Consider the following 24,011-nt stretch of genomic DNA (forward strand, 5'->3'; position numbering starts at 1 on the left):
CCGCCTCGTGTTTGGCTGCGGGCTCGTTTGATTGGCAGGCAGGTCCGACCAATTGAGACGAACCAGCAGAGCGGGACGTGGTCACAGGGGTGACCAAGACTGGAACCATCAGAGCTGTCCATCAAGACCAGTGTGTCCACGTCAATCTGAGTGTGTGTGTGGACAAATTTTATAAACGCAGTGAGGACATTCTGTCCGGTCCTCACTGTGGGACAAATCCTCCAAAGACGGTTAGAGGGCTCATGTTGGAATTAGATACAGAGGGAGAACATGTGTGAGCGCGTGCGTGTGTGTGTGTGTGTTGAGTCTGTCAGGACTGATTTGTGGAGCATGGCCCCCTCTCCCACAATGCATCTCTCACCTCAGCATCAGTTCTCACCTGTCAGTCACCTGTCAGTCATAACTGATACACACCATTATTCTATCCTTGTGACGACCTTCATTAACATAACAAAATTCACATCCCAGCTCTGTTACCAAAACTTGACTAAACTGGAACCTAAAACCAACTCTGGACCATTTAAGGGAAGGATCAACTCAAATGTCCTTGTTACCCGGAGCGTCCCCACTATTTTCATGGTCCCCATTTAGCCGTAAAGACAAGAAAGAACACACACGCACGCACACACAGCAGTTGTTTGTCTTGTTACATAACTCTAACAATAGCTGTGTTTCCATTAATCATAGAATTGCTCAAGTTGAAATTGCGAAAATACATTTGCTTAATGGAAACACACCAATTTAAAAAAAATCTGACGTTTTTCATTTTAAGGTTTTGGCACTAGGATGAATTGGGTTTTTTGGCAGTATCAAAAGTTGTTTTTGCAAAACTGCAGTGGAAAAACTTTTTTTTGCATCACACGTGCCATGTAATCATCAAAAAGAAGTTACTAATAGGCGTGTTGCGACAACAAATGTTGCTGGACAATAAGTGGTTATCATGATAAACAATACTAGATAGATAGATAGATAGATAGATAGCATTTATTGTCATTGAACAGAATTCAACGAAATTTCCATTGCAGCTCCCGTGCAAAAGGTCAAATATATACAGTATAAATAAGCAAACACACAATAATAATAATAACAATATATACAACTAAATTAACTAAAGGCACTCAACCACACCAAAGAAGTAGCAGCAGTCCAATTATGGCAAGTACAGATAATGTACAGTGCAAAGTGCAGAACAATATGGCTGTGGTGGGGGGGGGGATATGTATGTGTGACTGCGAGGTTATGATATGTGTGGGAGGGGGGGGCGGCAGGGAGTAATGGCTCTGACGGCTGTGGGGAAGAAACTGTTTCTCAGTCTATTTGTTGTAGTCCGTATATTCCTGTACCGCTTGCCTGATGGCAGCGGCACAAACAGTCTGTGGCCCCTAACCCTACTAGAACGTTTTCAAGTAATATAATCATAATGGCATAATGGGGTTAGAACACATTTTCAAAAAAACAACGAGCTTTAAATTCTAACGAACATTTAACACTGGAACTGGAAGACATTTTAAATATCCAAAACAAAAAACAAAAAAACAAATAAAATAAATTATGAAGTCTCTGTAAACAAAACTGTGCTTAGAAAAAATGGCGAGTTGAGACCAATGGATCAGACTGAAGACTTTATAATCCAACGTTTGGAAGAAAAAGAAAGAGAAAAGACAAAAACTATAAACCTTGCAAAAGGAAATTATTGAGCTCGTTTTAATTTATGGTGCCCATTGGTATGTTTTGATTTACAATAATCGAACGCCTGTTTTCTATGAAACACCTAAAAACTGTCTGCATGATGATCAATAAACAAAGAAGTTAAATGAATGAAACTGTATGGTAGAATAATGCCTTACTTATAATCTGATTGTTGAAAGACCTAAATAACAGATTAAAAAATATATATCTTTGTTGTTGAGCTTTTATGTATTTGTTCAATAATTTAGCAGCAAAAATGATTCCTCAATTGAAAAGGTTGTCTAATTTGTTGATGTATAGTTTTTGATCAAAATGCAATTGATTTGTGACAGACAGTGCAATTAAGTAAATTAAAAACTAGTTATTTTGTGTTAAAGAAATTAAGATTTTTCCCAACATTTTAATGAATGAAAACAGCTTCTGTTTTTAGATGGAAACGCATGAACCGTTTAGAGACACAAAGATGTTCTTACACACAAGTACCACAAATCTCCAAAGTCTCATAAAGTGAAACAGAAACGTGCGTCCTCCCATGACAGCCGCACACAAACATGACAGTAATTAGTGTCTTGTTTTTCGCTCATTAAACAAATCAACCAATCAAGTCAATCTGCATCGCTCATGACCTCGTTAAGAGGCAACAGATCAAATCATCAGAGACAAACACACAAACACACGCACACACACACACAGAGTGACAGAATAACAGTAGGTCACCAAAACAAATAAAAATAAAAACGTTTCAGAAGGCAATTTAAAAGTAGAAGAATCTTAAATATTTTCTTTGAATAAAAATCAAAAAATTTGGCAAATTAAAGATGACTCCTCAGTAAAGTTGCGTAAATTAAAATAAGGTGCTTTGGGTTAATGAATAACAAAATAACTCTGCATCATTGGTACAATAAGTACCAGATTTTCTAAGTTGCACAAAGCCCAAATACACATCCTCCAGTTTTTTCTTGGTTTAATCATCAAATTAGTGCAAAGTCACATGCAGATCTGTTTGTAATCAGGTCATTTACAAACACCACAGGTGCAGATGGATTTTTTTTGCACAGGAACAGGAATAATTCTTCATTTTAATGACGTCCTAATTAGTCATTGTTTGTCACGGTTCGGGACCACGGACAGAACACGAGGATGAGGTAATTACCAAGTCCTTAAAGGCTAATGAGCTCTAACATTAAGAACCTGTAAAACGTTTTGGGCCAAACAAAAAGCTCTTCTTATTTTTCTCTGTAAACTGTTGGTTTCTCTGTACAAATAAAAATATGAGCCTCAAGTCTCCGTAACTGGAGAACACTTTGCTGATTCTGCAGTTTTCTAAGCTGGCTAGTTTAGGGAATTAGGAACAAATTATTGGATTTGAAAATGAAGCAGAGTGAAAAACAAATGATTTCAGCAGAAATAACTAAAAACTACATTTTGTACATTTTTAAATATCATCCCATTTAGTTGTGCATTCCTTGAACCAGTTTGATGTCTGTAATAACTCCACAGTATATATAAAGCAGAAACAACAGTAGCCCCAAAATAAAGCCCTGTGGAACACCAAATTTAATTGCTCAATCTATTTGCTCTTTGTCAAAAAAATAACTTATCCAACCTGGTTCATGAGATAAAGCACAATTCATCCAGATAATTTTCTGTTTCACAGAGAAGCCTGATTCTGGTTGCATTTAATTAGTAGCATGAATGACCACATGGAAAAAGTCGCAATTCAGAAAGAAAAAAATAAATTGAGCATCAAAACCTGCCGTGTGAACATAGCTTCAGATGCAACTGTGGAAGCATAAATTGTGCTTAGAAGAGGCTTTCTTTGCTGGCAGCGCCTTTTAAAAAAACACAACAACAATGGTCCTAAAACAAAGCCCTGTGGGAACACCAAATTTAATTGCTAACTCTATTTGCTTTATGTCCATAAAAAACCTACAAGGGTTCTTAAGATAATAAGCAGTGCATCAGGGGCGTGCCGTGGTGGCGTAGCGGTTAGCGCGACCCGTATTTGGAGGCCTCGAGTCCTTGACGCGGCCGTCGCGGGTTCGACTCCCGGACCCGACGACATTTGCCGCATGTCTTCCCCCCTCTCCTTCCCCATTTCCTGTCAGCCCACTATCATATAAGGGACACTAGAGCCCACAAAAATACCCCCTGGAGGGGTAAAAAAAATAAATAAAAAATAAGCAGTGCATCTGGATTCTTTTCTGCTTCAACATTTAACAAATTACTGAGGCCTGTGGAATAAAGGATGACGGTCCTGAGGGTTTTATTTTTTAGTTGTTTCTCTGAGAATCGCTTCCTCTGCCCTTTGAGTGGATTTACTGTTATATCCACTCCTGTAAAACCATCTTCCTTCACCTCCTCATTCAATAATTTATCACAACCAAAGCAAAGTTTTCATTCCACAGAAATGTCCTTTTCAGGACAGTTTCATCAACGTGTGTGTGTGTCTGGTCCGGTCTCTGCATGTCGTTATGGCAGGAAACATCTGTCAGTGCTGCTTCTGTCGGTAACACGAGCTCCCAAATTTTTGTGTGCACGATCAGCAACTGTTGAGCCTTGGACACGCGCACAGAAACCCACATGCAGCAGCAGATGGGAGCGAGTACAAGCTCGTCCCGCAGTTCTTGTCATCAGAGTCTCACCTCACCTGCTGCCATCTGTGCGCTACATGCTAACTATATGCCGAACATGTTTCTGCCTCTGAAGATAGCAGGTGTGTTTCTTTCCACCTGTCTGTATTCTATCAAAAAAAAACTAGTGCTACTAAAAGTTTACCAAATATTATTAAAAAACGGGTTTTCCAAGGAGAATTGTAGCTGAAGATACAGAGAAGTGATCAAAGTCGAACAAGTCGCTCCCGCTCGCTGCGTCTTCAGAGATTTCAGCTTTGTGTTTTAAAGTTTTTCATTTCATGCACACCTCCCCCTTTGCTCCCCACACGATTCTTAAAAATATCAAGGTGTTGAAGCAGAGTAGGGTGTAATTTACTTGTTTCTGACAGCAGATATGATTTAAATCAAAAATAAACAACATCAACAGATCGGCTCCAACAAAGAGCTCCGACAGTGGATTTCTGAAGATCTTTGTACAGCAGATCTTTGCAATAACAACCTTGTCAACAAGAAATATGAAGGAAAAAAGTCAAAGGAGAAATAAACTTTCTAAATGTATTTGTTTTCTACTCAGGGAGAAACAGTAGGCGTATTTGTACCGATCAGTTTCATTATTAAATCAGGAAGAGGAGATCAATGTCATCTAGTAGAAGAATTTATTCATACTACGCCAAAAAGTCACTCATTATCGCATCAAACTCTGCTGTCCCACACAAACTTTTTAAACAAATTAACGGTATAGAATTTAAGTGAAAATATTTAGGGGAAGCTAAGTGTGCTAAAGTTTTCAGATTTAGCAAAACAGCTAAAGCGCTAAACAAAACACTACCTATGCTATTAGTAGATTAGCATAAGAAGCCCATCACTTTTATTTTCAAGCAGTTATGAGGCAAAACATCAAACTGCTGCTGCGCAAGTTAGTCAAAAGGTTATTGCTAGGCAACTAAAGAATGAATGAGTTGCTAGGTAACCAAAGAGTGAGTAAGTTAGTTGATGCCTCCAACCTTTTTGCGCTAGCTGTGAGAAGTTGAGCAGAAGTGTAGCAACCTTTCCTCTGCCTACATCTCCCAAAATGTTGTGTGGTTCTGGATTGGAGTTCAGTAAATTGAATATTCTATCAGACTATTTATTGATATTGCTTGCAATCTATATTATTGATTTTTTGTCCAGCCCTAATTAGTGCTTTAGAAGGTATTTGGAAAAATGTATTTAGGGGAAGCTAAGTTCACTAAACATTTTCAGATTTTAAAAAGTTAAAGTGCTAAAAGAGAGATTAGCCCTGCTATTAGCGAAGTAGCTTAAGAGTGTCCACCACTAGATTACCAAATAAAAAGTATCTCATGATGAGGCTAACTAGTGTTACTAGTGTTGTTAGCATTACAAAAGAAGTGGAAATTCTATGTAAAATCAGATTTAATGGCTTTTTCTGACTGTATGAACATCAATATTCTGTTAATCTGACTTTTAGAAAACATTCCCGTTTGTAATAATATAAATTAACCTTTTACGTTGTACAGATAAACATACTTGATCTGCAGAAAATCAGGCTGGATTTAAGCAGATCTGTTCTGATCCAGGATCAGATCAGGACAAACAAAGCCTTCAGTGAGTGTCAGAAGAAAAATGTGGAGACCTTTGACCTTGGCTGCAGGGTTCAGTGATTAATGTGGGAGGGGGTCCTAAAAGGCCAAGGCTGCCCTTTCTGGAGCCTGAGTGTTAATTATCCCCCTGTTAATAAAAAAAGCTTCACCTGCTGAGTGGGAGGAGACTAAACTCGGTTCACAGGTGTTTGGTTTTGAAGTGTGAATCCTGAATACCACTGATCTCAAAAAGCAGATTAGTCGATTCATCTCACGCTGTTCCCCAGAAAACAAACATATACATGTAAAAAAATAAAGAGTTTAAGTTTTCTTTCATCAGGCGAGGAAATCTTCAAGGAATAAAACCAGAAAACGACCAGAATCTGAAGCTTTGATGTTGTTTTGGTGCTTTAATCCCTGTCAGCAGGAAGAAAAAACAGGATGAATCACAGATTACCTGAATTCTGCCTTCTGTCTTTTGATGCCAAAAGCATTTCATCATCATCTAAAATAAAAACCCAAACCAAATTTTCACCTAATTTTTGGATTAAAATAGGATTTTAAGAAAAGACAAACATGGAGTCACCAGAATAATAAACTTATTTTCATTTTTTCTTGCAAGATAAACCAAAATATCACTGATTAAGAAATTCATGCAGAGTAAAACTAAATAAATCTGTTTTTTTCTGTCTTAAAATGCATAAACTTAAATAAGAGCTTTCTTTTAATCTGTCAGAATTGTATTATTTTTCTTTAAATGATGGTCTCTTTCATAAAAAAATAATAAAATAGTAAGTCTAAACTATGTTCTACTAGTTGGATAAATTCTAAAATGTTGCTTATTATTTGATTAATAATTTTGTAAAATAAATGCAAGTGTTGGACTTCAACACTGCTGGACAAGTCACATTAAAAACATACAAAATAATAAATAAATAATAAATGTATTTTTACCATGATAATAAAGATTGTGAAACTCCCAGTCAAACTACTTTATAATTATGTTCCTGGGGTTTTACATATTTATGTATATACATATGTATTATTGAGTAATGTCTTAAATTTTTGAAGTTGGTACCAAAAAATTTCAGGCAAAACCAAATAATTACACTAAAAACACAAACAAAAAATTATTCACAGCATTTGTTTCAAAACATCTCACCTTGAATCAATATATTTCTGATAAATTCCTTTTTTATTGTTTTTTTTAATATATATACTTTAGTGTAAAAACCTTTACTGAAGTAAATGAAATCCAACTGTGGGTAAACGGAGCGATTCCTGCTTTTGGAAGAAAAACTCTACGTCCACTCAGGGAATTCTGGGAATGATGGCAGCTATTGTTGACGGTGGCGTGTGATTGGTGGAGCATGGCCACCGCTGACAGCCGGGACAAAGGCATGGGGGGAGCGGCGGGGGGGTCATGGCCGACCAAGTGGAACTAATCCACCCCCTTCCTCACCCCAGACTCAGCGGTCCCCATAAACCCGCCGGTCCCCGCCCGGTCGGGCTTAGCAGGGCGGCGGGGTCACAAACAAGACCTGAACCAGATTCCACAGGAAAACCTGAAAAGTTGCTTCATAAAACAGATTTTTACTCTCTGTAGCTGCTAAACTCTCTCTGAACCAATTGATTTTGGATTTACATTTTTTAATATTTTTGATTTTTCTTTTAAATTACATTTTATATACATTTATAAAAAGAAAAAAGTTAACTTTTTCAATACATGTAAACATTTTAATGACAAAGAAATAAACAGTAAAATATCTGAGCTAATAACATATATTTTTCTTGCATTTTATACTTATTTAAACACATATTTAATTTAGGATTTTAGGTCGGAAAAATAATTTTAAAGTAGAATATTAAAGCAGCTTTTAGATTGACAACACACTGTATATAATGTAATCTAAAAAAGTAAAACTTTATTATTGTGTTTATATAATGTTCATCTATCAATTTACTTTGTTTTGTCATGTAATTCTATTTTAAATGTTTTATTTTTTGTTTGTACAGATTTTATAGTGATCTGCTGGAAAAATATGGCAGTGATTAGCTGCCAATTCGTTGAATATAAAACAAAATAAAAAATATTATTAACAGTTGTGATTATTTTTCCAACTGAGAATGTAGAAAACATTTAAATTTCTTGAGTTTTTGTATTCACTGAAGGGTAAAAGAAAAAGTAAAACTGTCATATACATTCAGATAAACAGATTACATCAGCGGATAACATTTTTTTTAAGGAAACTAAAATTATCGTAATAAATACAGCCTCTCTTAATTTGAGTTTTAATTTGAATAATGGTTCAAATTTAAAGTTCCCTCAAGTTCAATCCAAGTCATTTACAATCCAATTCAAACTCATAAATTTAAGTAAATAGTCAGAAAAACATCAAACTTTCATTAATCAACACAGTTTAACGTTTCAGGCACGTCTCCACTTTTTATTTAAACGTCTCAGAAAATTGGTATGAAAATTGAAATTCTTAGTCTTAATGTCTGCAAGTGTCATTTTTCATTTTTCAAAAGAATACTTTATTTAGGATTTTACAAGAATAATGCTACAATTAACTGACAAGAAAAAAATCAGCTCAAAAACAAGAATAGTTTTCAATCACTGCAAAAATCTTACCAAATATTTCTGTTTAGTTTCTACTGCCAATTTCTTACTACACTTAAAATAAGACAAATGATTTACAAGTAAGTTTTCAGCAGGAAATAGGAGTTTGTTTTACATCAGTTATTCTTTAATATTGATTTCAAGAAGTACTAGTACCTTCAGCAGATTATTTCACTTATATAATTCTTGCTGAAAAGTTATTGTAAGTTGGTTTTGTCTAATTTGTCTAATTTCAAGACATTTGCACTATAAACTAAACGAAAGTACCTGGTAATATTTTGTGTCTTTGCAGTGTTGATTTCCAAGACACACCTGAGAGTAAATACATTTATAGGGTCAAGAAATGTGAATATTTACCAGGAAACCATCAGACTGAATTGAATTGGACTTGCGTTGAATTTGAAGAAACTTTCAATTTGAAGCATTACTCCAATAAAATGGAAAAACGTAAAAGGCCGTATTCATTACATTTTTAAAGAACTAACTTCATTAATAATTGCATACAAGGTTTATATTTTTAGCCTTTATTTGGAATGTCACAATAACACACTTTCTTGGATAAATATTTCCTTTATTTAACCAGGTAAACCCCATTGAGATCTAGAATAAATTGTCCCAGGAGTTATTGCGACAAAAGATAAAATTGTTGTTTTGAGACCATTGTTAAGAAATATAATTGCAATAATGGCATAATAATGCAAGAACACATTCTCAAAAATCAATAAAAACTTTAAATCCTAAAGACTAACATTGGAACGGGAATTCATTTTACATATTCAAAGTAAATAAGATGAATTATGAAGTCTCTTCAAGTAAAGGTTTAGTTGAGACCAAAACACCAGACTAAAAACTTTTATCATCCAGTTTTTGGCAGAAAAAGAGCAAAAAGAAAAATAATAAATCATGTATGTGGAAATTATTGAGTCTGTTTTAACTTATCATGCAATTAATTGATTTAATTGCATAAGTTAAATCAATAAGCTTCATTAAAAGACAAAGCTAACATATTTTACTCCTCCTGATTGATTTAATCTGTTTAAATAAAGCTTTATATTCAACTTCTTATTGATTTGAGACATGATTAATAACTTCAGATCCATTTGAGTGTAAAGCTCACTTCCTGTGGAACCAGAACGGCGGCGGCGTCTTTGTGTTTACGTTTGAACAGTTGATCCAGGTTGATCGTGAGAAGCGTAAAACGTGCGAACAGAGGAAGCACAGTCTGCTGCAGAGGCTGATCGGATTTTCCAAAAATAAGGCGTCACTCTGCACACGCTCAGTGGGTCTCTGCAGAGCGGCGAGGGTTCGGGTTTCACGCTCCAGAGTGCAGCAAATCAAACGCAGCCTGACCTCCTACCTTTACCGCCATCCCCCCCCCATCACACAGAGGAGACTTCACACTCCTCCGCGGGAATAACACCAGTAATCTGACAAAATGTGACGTTTATTTGTTCATGAATATCCTCGAAGAGCTTCGCTCAGATTTCAGCTGCTTGAGTCGTTTTCACATCAGTTTTGACTTTATTGGTTTATTAAAACCAGATCAATAAAAAGTACGACTGAAACTCTAAGAAATGCTTTAAAAACTGACACCAACGTCTAATTAAATCATCCAAGCAAGACTCGTAAAAATATTTTATCTGTTGAGAAAATATCACAAATAATCCATAAATATCTGATTGTTCTTCATTGTGATTTGAACTGTTATCTGTTATTTTATCTTAAAACTTTTTTACGGAGCAAAAGAGTATTTTCCGACCATTAAAACGATACATCTGTATGAACACATTTTAATTTAGATTTAGTTTTTTTGTTTATATATATATTTGTTTTATATATATATATATTTTGTTGTTGCTGTTGTTTATATATATATTATAGTTATTTTTGGGATTTTTTATATAATTTTTCAAATTGTGGCAAAAACAATGTTGCCCGTGTTAGAAAATAAAATTGATTAAATTAAAATTGTTTAGGAAAAGCTTCAACATACATCCATGAATCTATACTTGAGCCTAAAAAAGCTCAAGTTAATACTATTACACATTTTTTATTTACACATTAATATATTTAAATTTTTGTATAAAGCAAAATTTTAAAGTTTTATTGGATATACATATATTTAAAGAAGCTGGGGGAAAAAACATTTATTCTATTTTGTACAAATATCACTGTAAATTTTCATGAAAAAACTAAAATGTACAAGAATATAACATAGAAATGCAGAAACGTATTCAGAGTAAAACTGAACTCAGTTTTCTGACTGAATAAATTTAATTTAGAAAATATTTGCTCATCTAGTTGCATTAAAATTTTGAACCATCGTTTAATTTTGTTTATTTTAACAGGATCTGAGAAAAAAATAACATTAATTTGGTGAAAATGTCTGAACAGGACCGTGGATTTGCTCTAATTTTCCCTGGATCAAAACGAAAACATCTGCAACGTTTCAACTTCACGTTTGGCCTGACCCAGCTGAAGACTAAACCAACAGCTGAACTGAGCGCGCTCAGAAGCTGAGCAGCAGCTGCCTGAAAAGCTTCAGACACTTCGTTCTGTCCCATAAGTCAAGGTCACACTGGAAGCAGACCAGTTAACTGGAAGTTTCCAGTCCCATAAACAGAGCCACAGGCGGACGTGTTGCTGAGCTGCAGCTGGGATGAGCGGGAAATGAGGGCGGCCATGTTGCATCAGCGATGACAGGAGATAACGAGGTAAAGTTCCCAACCATTTTCCTCCTGAAGCAGTCAGAGCTGGGACAGACATGCTGCCTCCAAAACGGCTCAATTTACCATCTTAGAAAGGAGTGCTGGCAAAAAACAGTAATTAAATTCAGATCATTGTTGATGATTTTTTTACAGTGGGCCATTGTAAGTAGAAAGAAATGGGTAAATTTCTTCAAAAAACATAGAAATTTTTAGATTCATTCTAGAATTTTTTTTTGTAAATTGGAAAATTCTGAGCTTGAAAAGTCAAAAATTTGCTCGAGAGAAACCCTCAAATCTTTGGATTAATCTCAGAAAACTAGAAAAAACAAGGACATTTCTGAGCTGCAGAAGGAGAAAAAAAACGAATTTTAAGATTATTTTCAGAAATTCTCTATATAGAACTTGAACATTTCTGAATCTGAAAACTCAAAACATTGCTAAAACAAAACCTCTCAGATGTATGTATGTCAGTCAGTCAGTCAGTCAGAAATGTTCTAGAAAAAACTCGTGAATTTCTTATTTTGAAAAGTTAAAAAATTTTAACTCAGAAATTTCCTTGTTTTTTGTAGATTTTTTGGGGTTTAATCTCAAAAATGTTTGAGTTTTTTGGGTGAAAATGGGATGATTTATCTTCCACTTCATACTACCGAACCATTTTGAACTCATGGACTCAACCATTCAAATCATCTCATGTCTGTTTGGTACCTGGGAATTTTACAACAGAATATGAGGGCCAGGCTATGAATGACTAAAAATGTGCAAAACAGGAATTTTTAATAATTAGATTAGATTTAAGGGTTAACTGCCTTCTTAAATTGCATATCACATATTATGGTGAATTTCCACAGCCAATACAATGGAAACATACAAGAGACCTTCGAGTCTCTTGTATGTTAGATTCACACAAGAGCCTCTACATGCAACCTATTGGATTTTTTATGCTTTTTACTTCTATTTTGGTCTGAACTGCTTCTAAAAACAGCAGAAGCACTTAAAAAACATTTTTTTTAGAAATCAATTAATGTTTTTTGGTGTTTGGAAAACAACCAGTTTCAAAAGTTTCCAGATTGTTATGTCACATTAGATGGGCAATGAGCCGTTACCTAGCAACCTAATCTGAGCTCCCGTACAATTGGTCAGCTGTTTTTACCACTGTCTGAGCTGTACAATGGCTGCTGGAAAAGACAAAATGTTTTGTTATTGACTTACATCCAGAAACCACTCCCGGCATTCTTGTTGGTTGTGCAGGTAGTTCCACTTCTGCTTTTCAAACATGTGCAGTTGTATAATAGCACATCTGTTAACAGCCAGTGTAAACGTTGAGTTGAGGAGCGCGGCCAGCAGCAGTTTGTTTGGATTTAAAGTGACAAGACGCCCTAGAACAGCTAAATTCTCATTATCTAAGAATGACTTTGTTGGAAAAAATTTAGCTAACATGTTTTGTATAGGCCATAGACCGATCCTAACCTGTTCAAGGAAGCATTAAAGTTGCTGCTAACAGTTAGGAGAACAACTAGGAAACAGGATCCGGTTTTGTTTGAACTTGGAACTTTTTAGGGCCAGATGTCCACTTCCTCCTCTTCCTCAGCTACAGAAATAATCCGGCACCACTCAGTGGGTCCAGGTGAAATGGGATCCACACCCAGTGCTGAACCTAGTGGTTCCTGAGCTACCAGGTCCAGTAACTCTGGCACTTTCTATGTTTTCTGATTGTTAAGCCGCCCCGTCAAAAATCACTCGCCAACAGAATCTCAATCTGGGAATGTAAAACTCCCAGTAAGACCCAGATCAGAGGACGGACCCAGCTGGTCCGGCCACAGTTTGTTAGTCCAGTCCAGACTGTTTTCTCAGGTTTCCAGTGGCTTTCAGTGGGAACAATGTGTCCTCTCGCTAACCCTCCTCCTGCCTGCGCGGTGGGCGGGGCCAGCGATTGGTCACGGCCTTGCCGTTGTCGCCGCGGCCCCTTCGACACGGCGCACAACCCAACAGAAGCAAACATGTTTGGTTCAGCAGGTCTGGGCCTCCTGCTGGTCGCCCAAATGGATGAGGGTGTAATTTACATTAATTTGTTCAGCAGCCCCTCCATGTCCTCGCCTCGCCGTGTTTAATGAAACCTGAGGCCCCTCGCGTTCAGCTGCTACCATGAAACCGCTCTGATCCTCCTCATCTTCCTGTTTCTGGAGGAGATCAGCAACTCTCTGATCCAAAAACCAGACGGCTTAGACAACAACTCTTACATCCACCGCGGCGTGACAGAAAACAAAACGGACCAGCAAATACAACCCAAAAAACTCTGAAACTTTGAGACTAAATTCTGAAAATTTTAAGAAAAAGGTATATTTCGAGAACTCGTGTTTAAAAATTTGCTAGAAAAAAAAATTTGAATTTTTGAAATTCATCTCAGATTTGTTTTAGAAAATTTCTGAGGTTAATTTCAGAATTTATTTTTCAAAAGTGAAACATTTTTAACTTTTACTTAGAAATTTTCTGACATCGATCTCAATATTTCTGAGTTTTTATTAGCAGACTTCTGACTTTTCAAACTTAGTATAATTCTTTTTAGTGTACACTTTTAAAAATATCACTTTTAAAAACAATTTTGATATTTTAAGGATCAAAGTGAAAATAATTCATATAATATATTACAAAAAATTACAAAATCAGGCTTAAGAAAACGTTTCCAAATCAGTTTCTTTCAATGAAAAACGTCTGAAACTTAAAAACTGCAGGTGTGTGTCTGTCTGGTGGATTTTTGGTTAAAACTTGTTTGTTTTTCATGCAGTGGGTAGAAAATCCAGAAATTTCACTCAAGAGCAGAAATACATCATAATAAAATAATAAAAATACTCCTAAAAGTACATTTTTTCAACAAAGTTCCTCTAGTAAATGTAACTAGTTACTACTGAACTCTGACAACAAATAATAAATAAATAATATTTTAATGGCATGCTAACGACCTCCTCTGCTCTTATCAGCACCCTGACACTGCCTGGATTACCCGGCCCCAGTGCCTGCTGGGAGTTCTGCTAATCGGACCGCTCATTAATATTAAATCCCATCCGGACCCGGACGCAGCAGCGACGGCTTCTGGTTGGCAGACGGCCACGGTTGATGTCTCAGACCGGCCAATCAGCTTTCTCAAAGCCTGTCAGGCAGCGCGCAGGGAGAAAAACCCATCAACAAAGGAGCGACCCGTTAAGTGACCACAGACTGACCCGACTGTCTGCAAGCGCAGCGGCTTCAATCTGCACCATCAGTTCAACAAGGAAGCTGCATGCAAACCGTTCTGCTGCTTCTTCAGCTTTTAAAGGCAACAACTTTAAAAACAATTCACATAAACACAAACTTCTCCAGCAACACGCAGGAGATAAAAACACAAATTAACTAAAAAAGACAGTTTCAATTAACCATTACATAATATCATCTATTAGTTAATAATGTCGTGTGATAATATTCTACAGCACTGATAAAATAAACTAAAATATAACAAAATTTGATGTTTTTAAGTGTCTTTTCATACCTTTAACACCTGCCTGGTCCGAGAGCAAAACACTAATTTAACACAGAAAAAATAACCCAATTTCAATAACTTTAACATATAAAATAAAAGACAATAAGTAAATTACCTTCCTGCTCAAATTAACAGTTTCAACACAAATATGCAAAGAAAGTTACAAAAAATGTCTAAAAAATTATTTTTTCATTTAGTAAATAGAAATAAGTTTTGTAATTCTAACTGACGTAAAGCAAGAAAAGTTTAGTCTGATTTAACTTCACAGCGAAAAAAAAAAATCTGTCTTTTTATGAGGTGGATGAAAATATCTGGTTTCAACTGAAAAATAAGGTTTTCCAAATTTAGACTTTTAATCAAACTGCGCAGTTTGAACATCAAGCACTTTGACGGACTTTATACAGTAATCAAGCACTTTCCAAACCTTGAAAACACATTCAAATTCAAGCACTTTCAAGGATTTCAAGCATAAGCATCACATTTCAAAACAACCAGAAAAAACAACATTCTCATCTCTATTCTGAATAAGAGATTAATCAGAAAAATATGATTAATCGTGATTAATAAAGTATGAAATAATTGCCAAATAATTTAGTAATCGTTAACTGCAGCACAAAGACTCAAAAAAGGCAATTTGATGAAAGAACACACAGAGCAGTAATTAAGCCAAAACTGTACAAGAAATAAACACATTTTACCTTTAAAATAAAAACAACTTTTACCTAAAACTCCATTTTTAGTTTCACCAGCTTCAGATTCACTAAAGGAATACTTTACTATTGCATTTTATTTAAAAGAGGAACATAATTATTTGTTTTTATCTTTTTTGCATCTTAAGAGGTTAAGTGAAAAATCTCTAGAATGTGCAAATTTCTTTACTCGGTGGCGCAGCGGGTTAGCACGCCCCACGTTTGGAGGCCTTAGTCCTCGACGCGGACGTCGCGGGTTCGACTCCCGGTCCCGACGACCTTTGCCGCATGTCTTCCCCCTCTCCTCAGCCTCCTTCCTGTCTGCCTACTGTAGAAAAAATACGAGCCACTAGTGCCGCAAAAACTCTTCGGAGAAAAAAATGAAAAAAAAAAAAAATAAAAAATTTCTTTACTCGAGTAATCGATTAATCGTCAGAATAGCTGATTATTATAATTGTTAGTTGCAGCCCTGATTCTGACATTTTTTCAGTTATAAAGTTCCCTGATGGAAAACGATCCTGTGGCGTCCAGCAGAGATTTTTCCAGAAAACAACATTTCAAGCGGCCTGGCTGAGGAAGAGGAGGGTAACATTTGATTAATCGGTCCTGATAGAGAAGGTCACACCTCCACCCCCGTACTTTGGAGATGCTGTGAGGTAGTTCTGCTCATATGTTTTGCTTTGCAACCAAATAAGTTGCTCTGGTCTCATCTGGACGTTGTTCATTCAGGTCCAACTCTACAAACAAGCAAAAGTTCTGCTGACATTTTCGTTTTGGAGAGAATCGGCCTCCTCCTTGAACCTTCCCAGACGAGCCGTACTTGTTTAGCTTTTTCTAATCCTCCTGTCACGAACTTTAACATTTCACATCCCAACTGAACCCTGCAGACGCTGAGCGGGAGCTTGTGGGTGTTCTGGCCCTGACCTTTGGCTGAGTTTGCCGGGGGGATCCACTCCTGGAAGATTAGCAGCTGTCTGAAGTGTTTTTCTCTCTGCAGAATGATTTCAAACTGTTTGGACGCTTCAACTCGTCCCAGATTGATAGACAGAGCAAAATGTTTCTCTAAAGTCGTTGATCAGTTAATTAATGCATCTGATCAGCAGCAGCTGGCGGCTACTTTCACTTCTTAATGCATCCGAGTTTCTATTGTTTTGTTTCCGTTTGGCTGAGTGGAATATGTGTTTTTCTAACAAATTTAAATTACAAAAACACGTAGACAAGATCATTTTGAATGCTCTCATACATAAAACTGGAGCTGAAATAATTAATTGGATTAATTGTGATTAATCGAATACTGAAATCAACTAATTTAGTAATTGATTAATCGATAACTGGAGTATGAATAAAAAAGGCTGTTTAAGTTCAGTAAAATCTCATATTAAGCATCTTTTGAATTAAATTATTAATCAGTTAACAGAAATAATAATCCTGATATTGATGTTAAGTCGAGCAGAAAAGCCTGAGCTTTTCACATGTTAGAAGTATTTTTATCTGCAGAGCCATGCTTTGCTACAAATAATGAAGTGTTTACTAAAAGAATGCTGTTATTGCATTTTAGGGAATAAAATGTTTGTTTTCTCTTTTTAAAAAATTGTTACATTGTTTATTTGCAATATATATATATATATATATATGTATATATATATATATATATTTCTAATAATGTACAAGATAGACTCAAGTAGTTAAATGAAAGTCTGAAAATGTGCCAAAATTTTTTATTTGATTAATAGTGAAAGCAATCGATTAATCATCAGAATAATTGCTAACTAAAATAATTGCTAGCTGCAACCCTAGATAAAACCAATGGACTTAAAAATGGTGTATATTTTTCATTTTAAACAGGAGTTCATGATACTGAAATTAATCTAAAAATTTCAAGCGTACTAAAATATATTAACTAGAGACTAGACCAAAACAAAACACTTGGTAAGATTTTGTCAAGTCAAGTAAATACTAAGTTCAATAAATCAGTAAAGAGAAACTTTTCCAAAACAAGTTGCAGAGTAAAGAAAAAGGAAAGTCCTGGGGAAAAACTGTGAAGTTTGAGAGTTTGAGCCAGCAAATGCTTCAGTTTCGGTCTGAAATCGAGTCTTTGGAGTAAAAACATTTTGCAGGTTCAGGTTCTCAGATGATGACAGGCTAAATGAAAGCTTCTGTCAAACCTCACAGTAAAATGCTCTGCAGTTAAACATGATATCACAAGTTCACGCTTAGCTTACTGGTTCCTTTCGTTACTTTTTTTCCCACTTCAAGTTCAGAAGATATGAAACCAGAGACAGAAGACGCAGCTGAACAGTCTTAATTCTGCAGACCAAAACACGGAGGAACCAAGGAGGAAACAAAGAGGAAACAAGGAGGAACCAAGGAGGAAACAAAGAGGAAACAGAGAGGAAACAAGGAGGACACAAACAGGAAACATGGAAGAAACAAGAAGAAAACGTGGAGGAAACATTAATTACAAACCTGCAGACGAGCAGCAGGCCGACAGGAGGCAGCAGACGCACCGGAAAAGCAAGCAGAGCAGAAGAAGCAGCGTTAATGCAAATCATTCAGCATTTAACTGGCGGTACAGTTGGATCTGAATCAATCGATTTGACTGGACTTGAATCGGAATGACATGAATTATTTTAAGCCAGCGTTCACATCAGCCATATTTAGTCCACTTTAGTTCAACTCCAGTCCGTTTGGCTGGAGAATCTGGTTTGTTTGGGGAGGCGTGAACTCTGGTCCACCTCCAAACCTCGGCCTGGATTCGGTTGAAGTGAACTACAGTTCGGTTTGAATGAATATGTGAACGCCAAAAGCAGGAAGTGGACTACAGAACAGGGCATTCTGGGCAAATACAACCGAAACAAACATGCTATGCTAGCGCTAGCAGGAGAAATGACTCGTGGATTTTTACCTAAAGCAACCGCTAAAACGGCTCCATTTTTGTTTACATTTCATAAAGAAGGAAGTTGCTCTCAGTGTCTTCAGAGGTTTTTAGTCGTTTCCTTCAGTGTTTCTTAGTGCAGCGCCCCCACAGGCCAGGAGGGGACCAGGTTGGTTTGACTCAGAGCAGAGAAGAAGAGAACCATAGCAGCTGGAGGCGGAGCAGACGATGGAGTTCTGGTCCCAACCGGGCCGACTCTACTGGACTGAAACCGAATTATGAAAGAGTTTGAACCTGCTTAATTGGATATTAAATGGAGAAGTAAATCTTGCAAAGAGGCCTGGGAAGACATCTGTTGTGAATTGATGCTATACAAATAAAATTGAATTAAAACACCCCGTTATGTAACCTGTTTTTCTTCTTCTTTGGGTTTTGCTTTGTTGGTTTCTCCTCATCTTCCTCGTTTCTGCCGTTGGTTCACCTTGACAGCAGCTGATCCTCCGAGCCTCCCAGCCCGACCGTAACTCATCGGATGAGACGGATCGCATCCTGTTCGGGGCGGGGGGTCAAAGGTTTCCTCCCGAGGTAAAAACTCATCCTTCAGCTGTAAATCCAGAGCCTGTTTAACCCATAATGCACTGCTTCCTGTAGCTGTGCGGTGGTCCGGCTTCGGCCCGGCGCGGGTTCTCATGCGTTCACTGCCGGTCATGTGACGCCAAATAAATCAAAATGTTTGATGTTTTTCTGCTGAATTATCAACGTTTTCTGTTTCAGGGACTCTTGAGCCGCTCTAGCTGTCAAATCTTCTGGTTCTGATTGTCTGCAGAAAGATTCAAAGCAGAGATGACCTCTGACCTCTGCAGCTCAGACTCCAACACAAACAATGAACTCAGGAACAGGAGAAGAAGAAATCTCAGGCATGAAACGGGAGGAACAGAAACCAGAGCACCGCAGGGATTACACGAGCTCCTGGTCCGACCCGGATCAGTACAACAGGACGCAGCAAGCGTTACTTATTAAATAAAAAAATAAGAGTTAATACCTCACCCTGCGCACTGACTGAGCCTTTAACGGTTAAATTTAATTCACACTGAAAAATTAGAGCGCATCCATTTAGTGGGACAAGAACCGACTCAAAGATCAACACATCTGCTTCACTTCAATGTTCTCTTGGATTTCCTGTTTTGAAGAAGTTTCTAGACTCTGATCAATTCAACAAAATAAAGTATAAATTAAATACAGAGGCTGAATTTATTTGACAGATTTTAGGTGAATAATTTTCTATTTTTCTTAACTCCAACGTCTCTCATCCATCCTCGCTTCTTTAAGAAAGCACAATGTGTCGCCTTTAAAGCTTTAAGCATAAAAGTTGAGTGTAATTCTGGGAAACGGAGAGAGGCGTCATTTATCTCTCACACGCAGTTCATAAAAATCTCAAAGGATCGTCCACTTCTGAACTTTCAGTTCCAGCCTTTCCAGTCGGCTCACAGCTGCATTCTGGGTAGCGCGTCCGGCTCGGCAACGCCTTTCCCGTCAAGCTCGCCAGTTCATCAGTGACCCGCTGCGGCCTGTTTGCCGGAAACCGGCCCGTATAAATGTGCCGTCTTACCGCAGCGGGCCCTCCCAGCAGCCAATCAGAGCGCGGGGAGGAGGCGGCATGGGAGCGAATTAATCAGGACGACGAACGGACGAGGACAGAACCCAAATAAAAAACAAATCCTTTTTTTCAGGACTTATTCCCATTAAAAGCAGCTTCTGTTTGTGATTGAGCCTCTGCAGTGGGAGTCCAGCTGCTTTAACCGACACAGAAAGGTTTGTCCCGACGCGGGTCGCTGTAATTAATTAACTGTGTGTGTTTTCTGAGCAAACACGGATCGCTGTGCCCCGCTGGTCACCGCCTGCTGGGATCACACAGCCACACAGGAGAGGAGGTGATTAATACGGGGCTAATTAAGATGACCTGATGGGAGGACAGGCGCTCCCAGAGGGCAGAGAACGACGGCCGTGTTTCACCTCGGGACGACCTTTCAGCCATCAACATGTCCGCCATGTTTGGGTAGATTTACCTGAAACCTGAACGCAGAAACCAACTCATCTAAAACAAACCCGCAAGTTAGAAAGTAAAAATATTATTTTATGTGCCGACTTTCACCGTCAACGCAGGGCTCAACGAAATGGCTGAGAAACACACTTCATATCAGTCAATATCAATAATCAATCAATTTAAATATGTGAAATATTTTCTTGTTTTATCCTTAGTTTTCACTTCATGCCGTTGCTTTTTATTTTTAGTCAGTTATGAGGCACCGTGGAAAAACTTTAAACTGCTGCTGCGCAAATTACTTAGCAGGTTGTTGCTAGGCAACCAAAGACTGAGTCAGTTAGTTAATGCTACCAACCTAGCTTATTGGTTTTTACCAACCGCTAAAATCTGACGCCTCCATTTTAGTTTCCATTTGGTGAAGAAGGAAGTTGCTCTCGGTGTCTTCAGAGGTTTTTGTGTCGTTTCCTTCAGTGGTTCTTGGTGCAGCGCCCCCACAGGCCAGGAGGGGAACAGGCTGGTTTGGCTCAGAACCACAGCAGCTGGAGGTGGAGCAGATGATGGAGTTCTGGTCACCAAAGCAGTAAACTCAACAAATAAACATCTGGACTGTCCTTTATGCACTGCAGTCACTTCACTGTAAGAATTTATTATCATATTTAGATTCTTTAAACTCAGTCTGATTAAAAATATTTTGTTATTTTATTCCATTTTTCATGTTTCTTCAATTTTGTTTTGTGCTACCAAGAGGTTCCAAATGCAAGAACTCCATAAAGCCGATGATGTTGATCAAGATGGTTAATCCAAATACTGACACTTCCAACAAGAACCGTAACCTGGTGGTAAAAAGTCCAACAGGATTTATCAAGAAATCAAATAATCGCATAATAAATTAAAACAAACTCAATAATTTCCTGTTTTCTTTTTTCCCCTCTCTCTTTCTACCAAAATCCAGATGACAACTAGCCCCTTTTTTCAACCCCAAAGTCACGACAAACGACCAGAGATGGCTAGCGTTCCCAAACCTTTAACTCAAGTCAGAGCAGCGCTACTTCAACATAGTTTTACTCAAGTAAAAGCAAAAAGAAGCCGTTCAATAAATTACTCAATAAGAGGGAAAAAGTATTTAAAAAATCTACTCAAGTACTGAGTAACTGATCAAATTATCAATCATTTAATATTTAAACATTACATCATTGGATGGACCAAAATGACAATAATTAATATAAATAGCAAAAATAAATAAATTGGGGGAAAAAAATTTTCCAAATCAGTTTCTTTCAGTAAGAAACTAACAGAAACTGCAGGTCTGTGTCTGGTGAACTTTTGGTTAAAACATGTTTGTTTTTCGTTCAGTGGGTAGAAAATCCAGAATTTTACTCAAGAGCAGAAATACTTTATAATAAAATTACTCAAGTAAAAAGTAAGTTGCAACAAAAAATACTCCTAAAAGTAATTTTTTTCAAAAAAGTTACTCAAGTAAAAGTAATTGAGTAAATGTAACTCTGCAAATGATCACTGATCAACTTTGCATGAAGAAGTTCGGGTCACTTCTTCTTCTGTTGGTGAATTCTTGTGGTTTATGGAAGCATTTTTTCTTCAGATGAGTTTTTCCTCTTCAGACTCTCATGATCCTGATCTGCCGGCGCCTCTAACCTGGATGTGAACCTCAGTGAAACGCCACCAGCGTCCGAGGCTGAGCAGACGCTCGCTGCGTGCGGCGGCCGGTGCTACAAATGGGCTCTGCAGGCGCTGCTTCCTTCAGAAAGGCTCGCCGTCACTGGAGCGCGGAGTGACAGGGGGCCTGTTTATGTATTCATTGAAGACTGAAGTGATTTTCTTTGACATGACAGCATGACTCCGCCCACGTCCTCCTGAGGTGAGGATGAGACCGTCTGCTGCAGGTTTCTGATCAGCAGATGCATTCAGAGACGCAAAACTGGGTCACAGCAAAGAAAAGAATGCAATAAAACCCTGAATAAATATAAAGATTTATGGAAATAAACCATAAATTGTTGAATTTTGGGGGGTTTTTTAAAGAAAAAACTATGAGAAACAATTGAGTTGAGAGTTGTTTACAGCATTTCTGCTTTAAAAAAACTGAACTAAAATCATAACCTGACTTTTAAAATGAGTTTGATGAAGCAAAATGTTTCCTCATATTTATCATAATGAAACATCAGGCTGGACAATAAATCAATAACAATATATATCGCGATAAGACACGTGACCAATATCAATCCATGATGCATGTAATAAAATATTCAATATATAAGCTATTTACTGAACTCTGATCAGGTATCAGCTCACTCTCTCACTCTTTGGTTGCCTAGCAACAACCTGCTGAGTAACCAGCGCAGCAGCAGTTTAAGGTTTAGTGACCGTTCTAACTGATTAAAAATAAAATGGAGTAAAAATGTGGATAAAACAGGAAATGTCACGCCAACGATTTGGCAATATTTCAGACATTTAACACAAAAACGGACCAATAATTATCGATATCAACTGACATGAAATGCTAAGATCATGATACTTTTTCAGCCTGTGAAATAGTTTAATTCAAACATTTTGTTCAAAGTAAGAATCAATTAACCTGCTAAAATGAAGATTAAATACAAACAAAGAAGAATAACAGTTTCCTGTTCTGTACTTTGTGAACAGGTTATCAGATTGATGAACTCTTGATAATAATCTTAGACAAATATTCCCGATTTGTGCTGGTGGATCGTAACCAGCCAGCTTCAAAATGCAAAGGAGACACTGGACCAAAAGAAATGTCAATCAGCTGATCAAAAGCTCAAGATCACAGCCTTAAAAAGTCAAAAACTCTGTTCAATAATCTGGCTTTCATGTCACTTTCTGTCAGGGATTCACATGGACTGGAAGGTTTTCTGTGTTTAAACGAGATGGACCTGTAATCAAAATGAGCTGGACCGACAGCAGCAGGACTCTCCCAACAATACATCATCTTCTTGGTATTTTTTACCTTCTTCAAAAGATCCTGATCAAAAAGAAATAAAGTTGCAGACCTGAAAATGTGTTGTAAAGTAATCTTCACCTCATGTCCCTCCGCTCTCCTCACATCACGACCATCCAAGCAAATGTCAACATGAGCGCTCAGGCTGTCCACTACGGATTACTTTCGATCATTTTAGTTCAGTTTTGAAGCTAATCGTTCCACGCTTTGAATGAGCCGATGTTCCTGCTTTCCAGAATGTTTTATTTTCCAGAACTCACTAAATATTTCCCAGGACAAACTCTTTGTTTGTTGCACATGAGCATCACTAACTAAAAACTTAACTGTGCTAACCCTGAAGCACTAAGCATAAACACCAACACAGCATTTAGCAGAAGCTAATGCTGCAGCATTACACCAACATAGCAATTAAGGGAAGCTAATGCTAAACCGCTATGGTAACACAGTATTTAGTGGAAGCTAATGCTAAAGTTTCACACAAACTGAAAGTTTACAAAATACCAAAGTAAATTAGCTCTCTGGAATTCATCTGGAAATATGACTTTGGTGGAAGCTAAGTGCTACGCTATTAGCGTGCTAGCAGCTTAGCGGAGGTGCGTCCCAACAAGCGTTTTTTAAATAACCGTTTAAAAACAGAACACGTTTGCCTGATATTATATAGTCAGATGAAAGTAAGATTTCTGTGCTTATTGTGGTCACTAAT

General features: G+C 37.3%; 1 protein-coding gene across 1 annotated transcript in view; it reads right to left on the minus strand.

The window, feature by feature from the left end:
- Window positions 1-24,011, minus strand: part of LOC116726429 (ephrin-A2-like) — a 109,337-nt gene that overhangs the window by 30,369 nt on the left and 54,957 nt on the right. The window lies entirely within an intron of this gene.

The sequence above is a fragment of the Xiphophorus hellerii genome, chromosome 9 (assembly GCF_003331165.1).
Source record: "Xiphophorus hellerii strain 12219 chromosome 9, Xiphophorus_hellerii-4.1, whole genome shotgun sequence".
NCBI classification, from domain to species: Eukaryota; Metazoa; Chordata; class Actinopteri; order Cyprinodontiformes; family Poeciliidae; genus Xiphophorus; species Xiphophorus hellerii.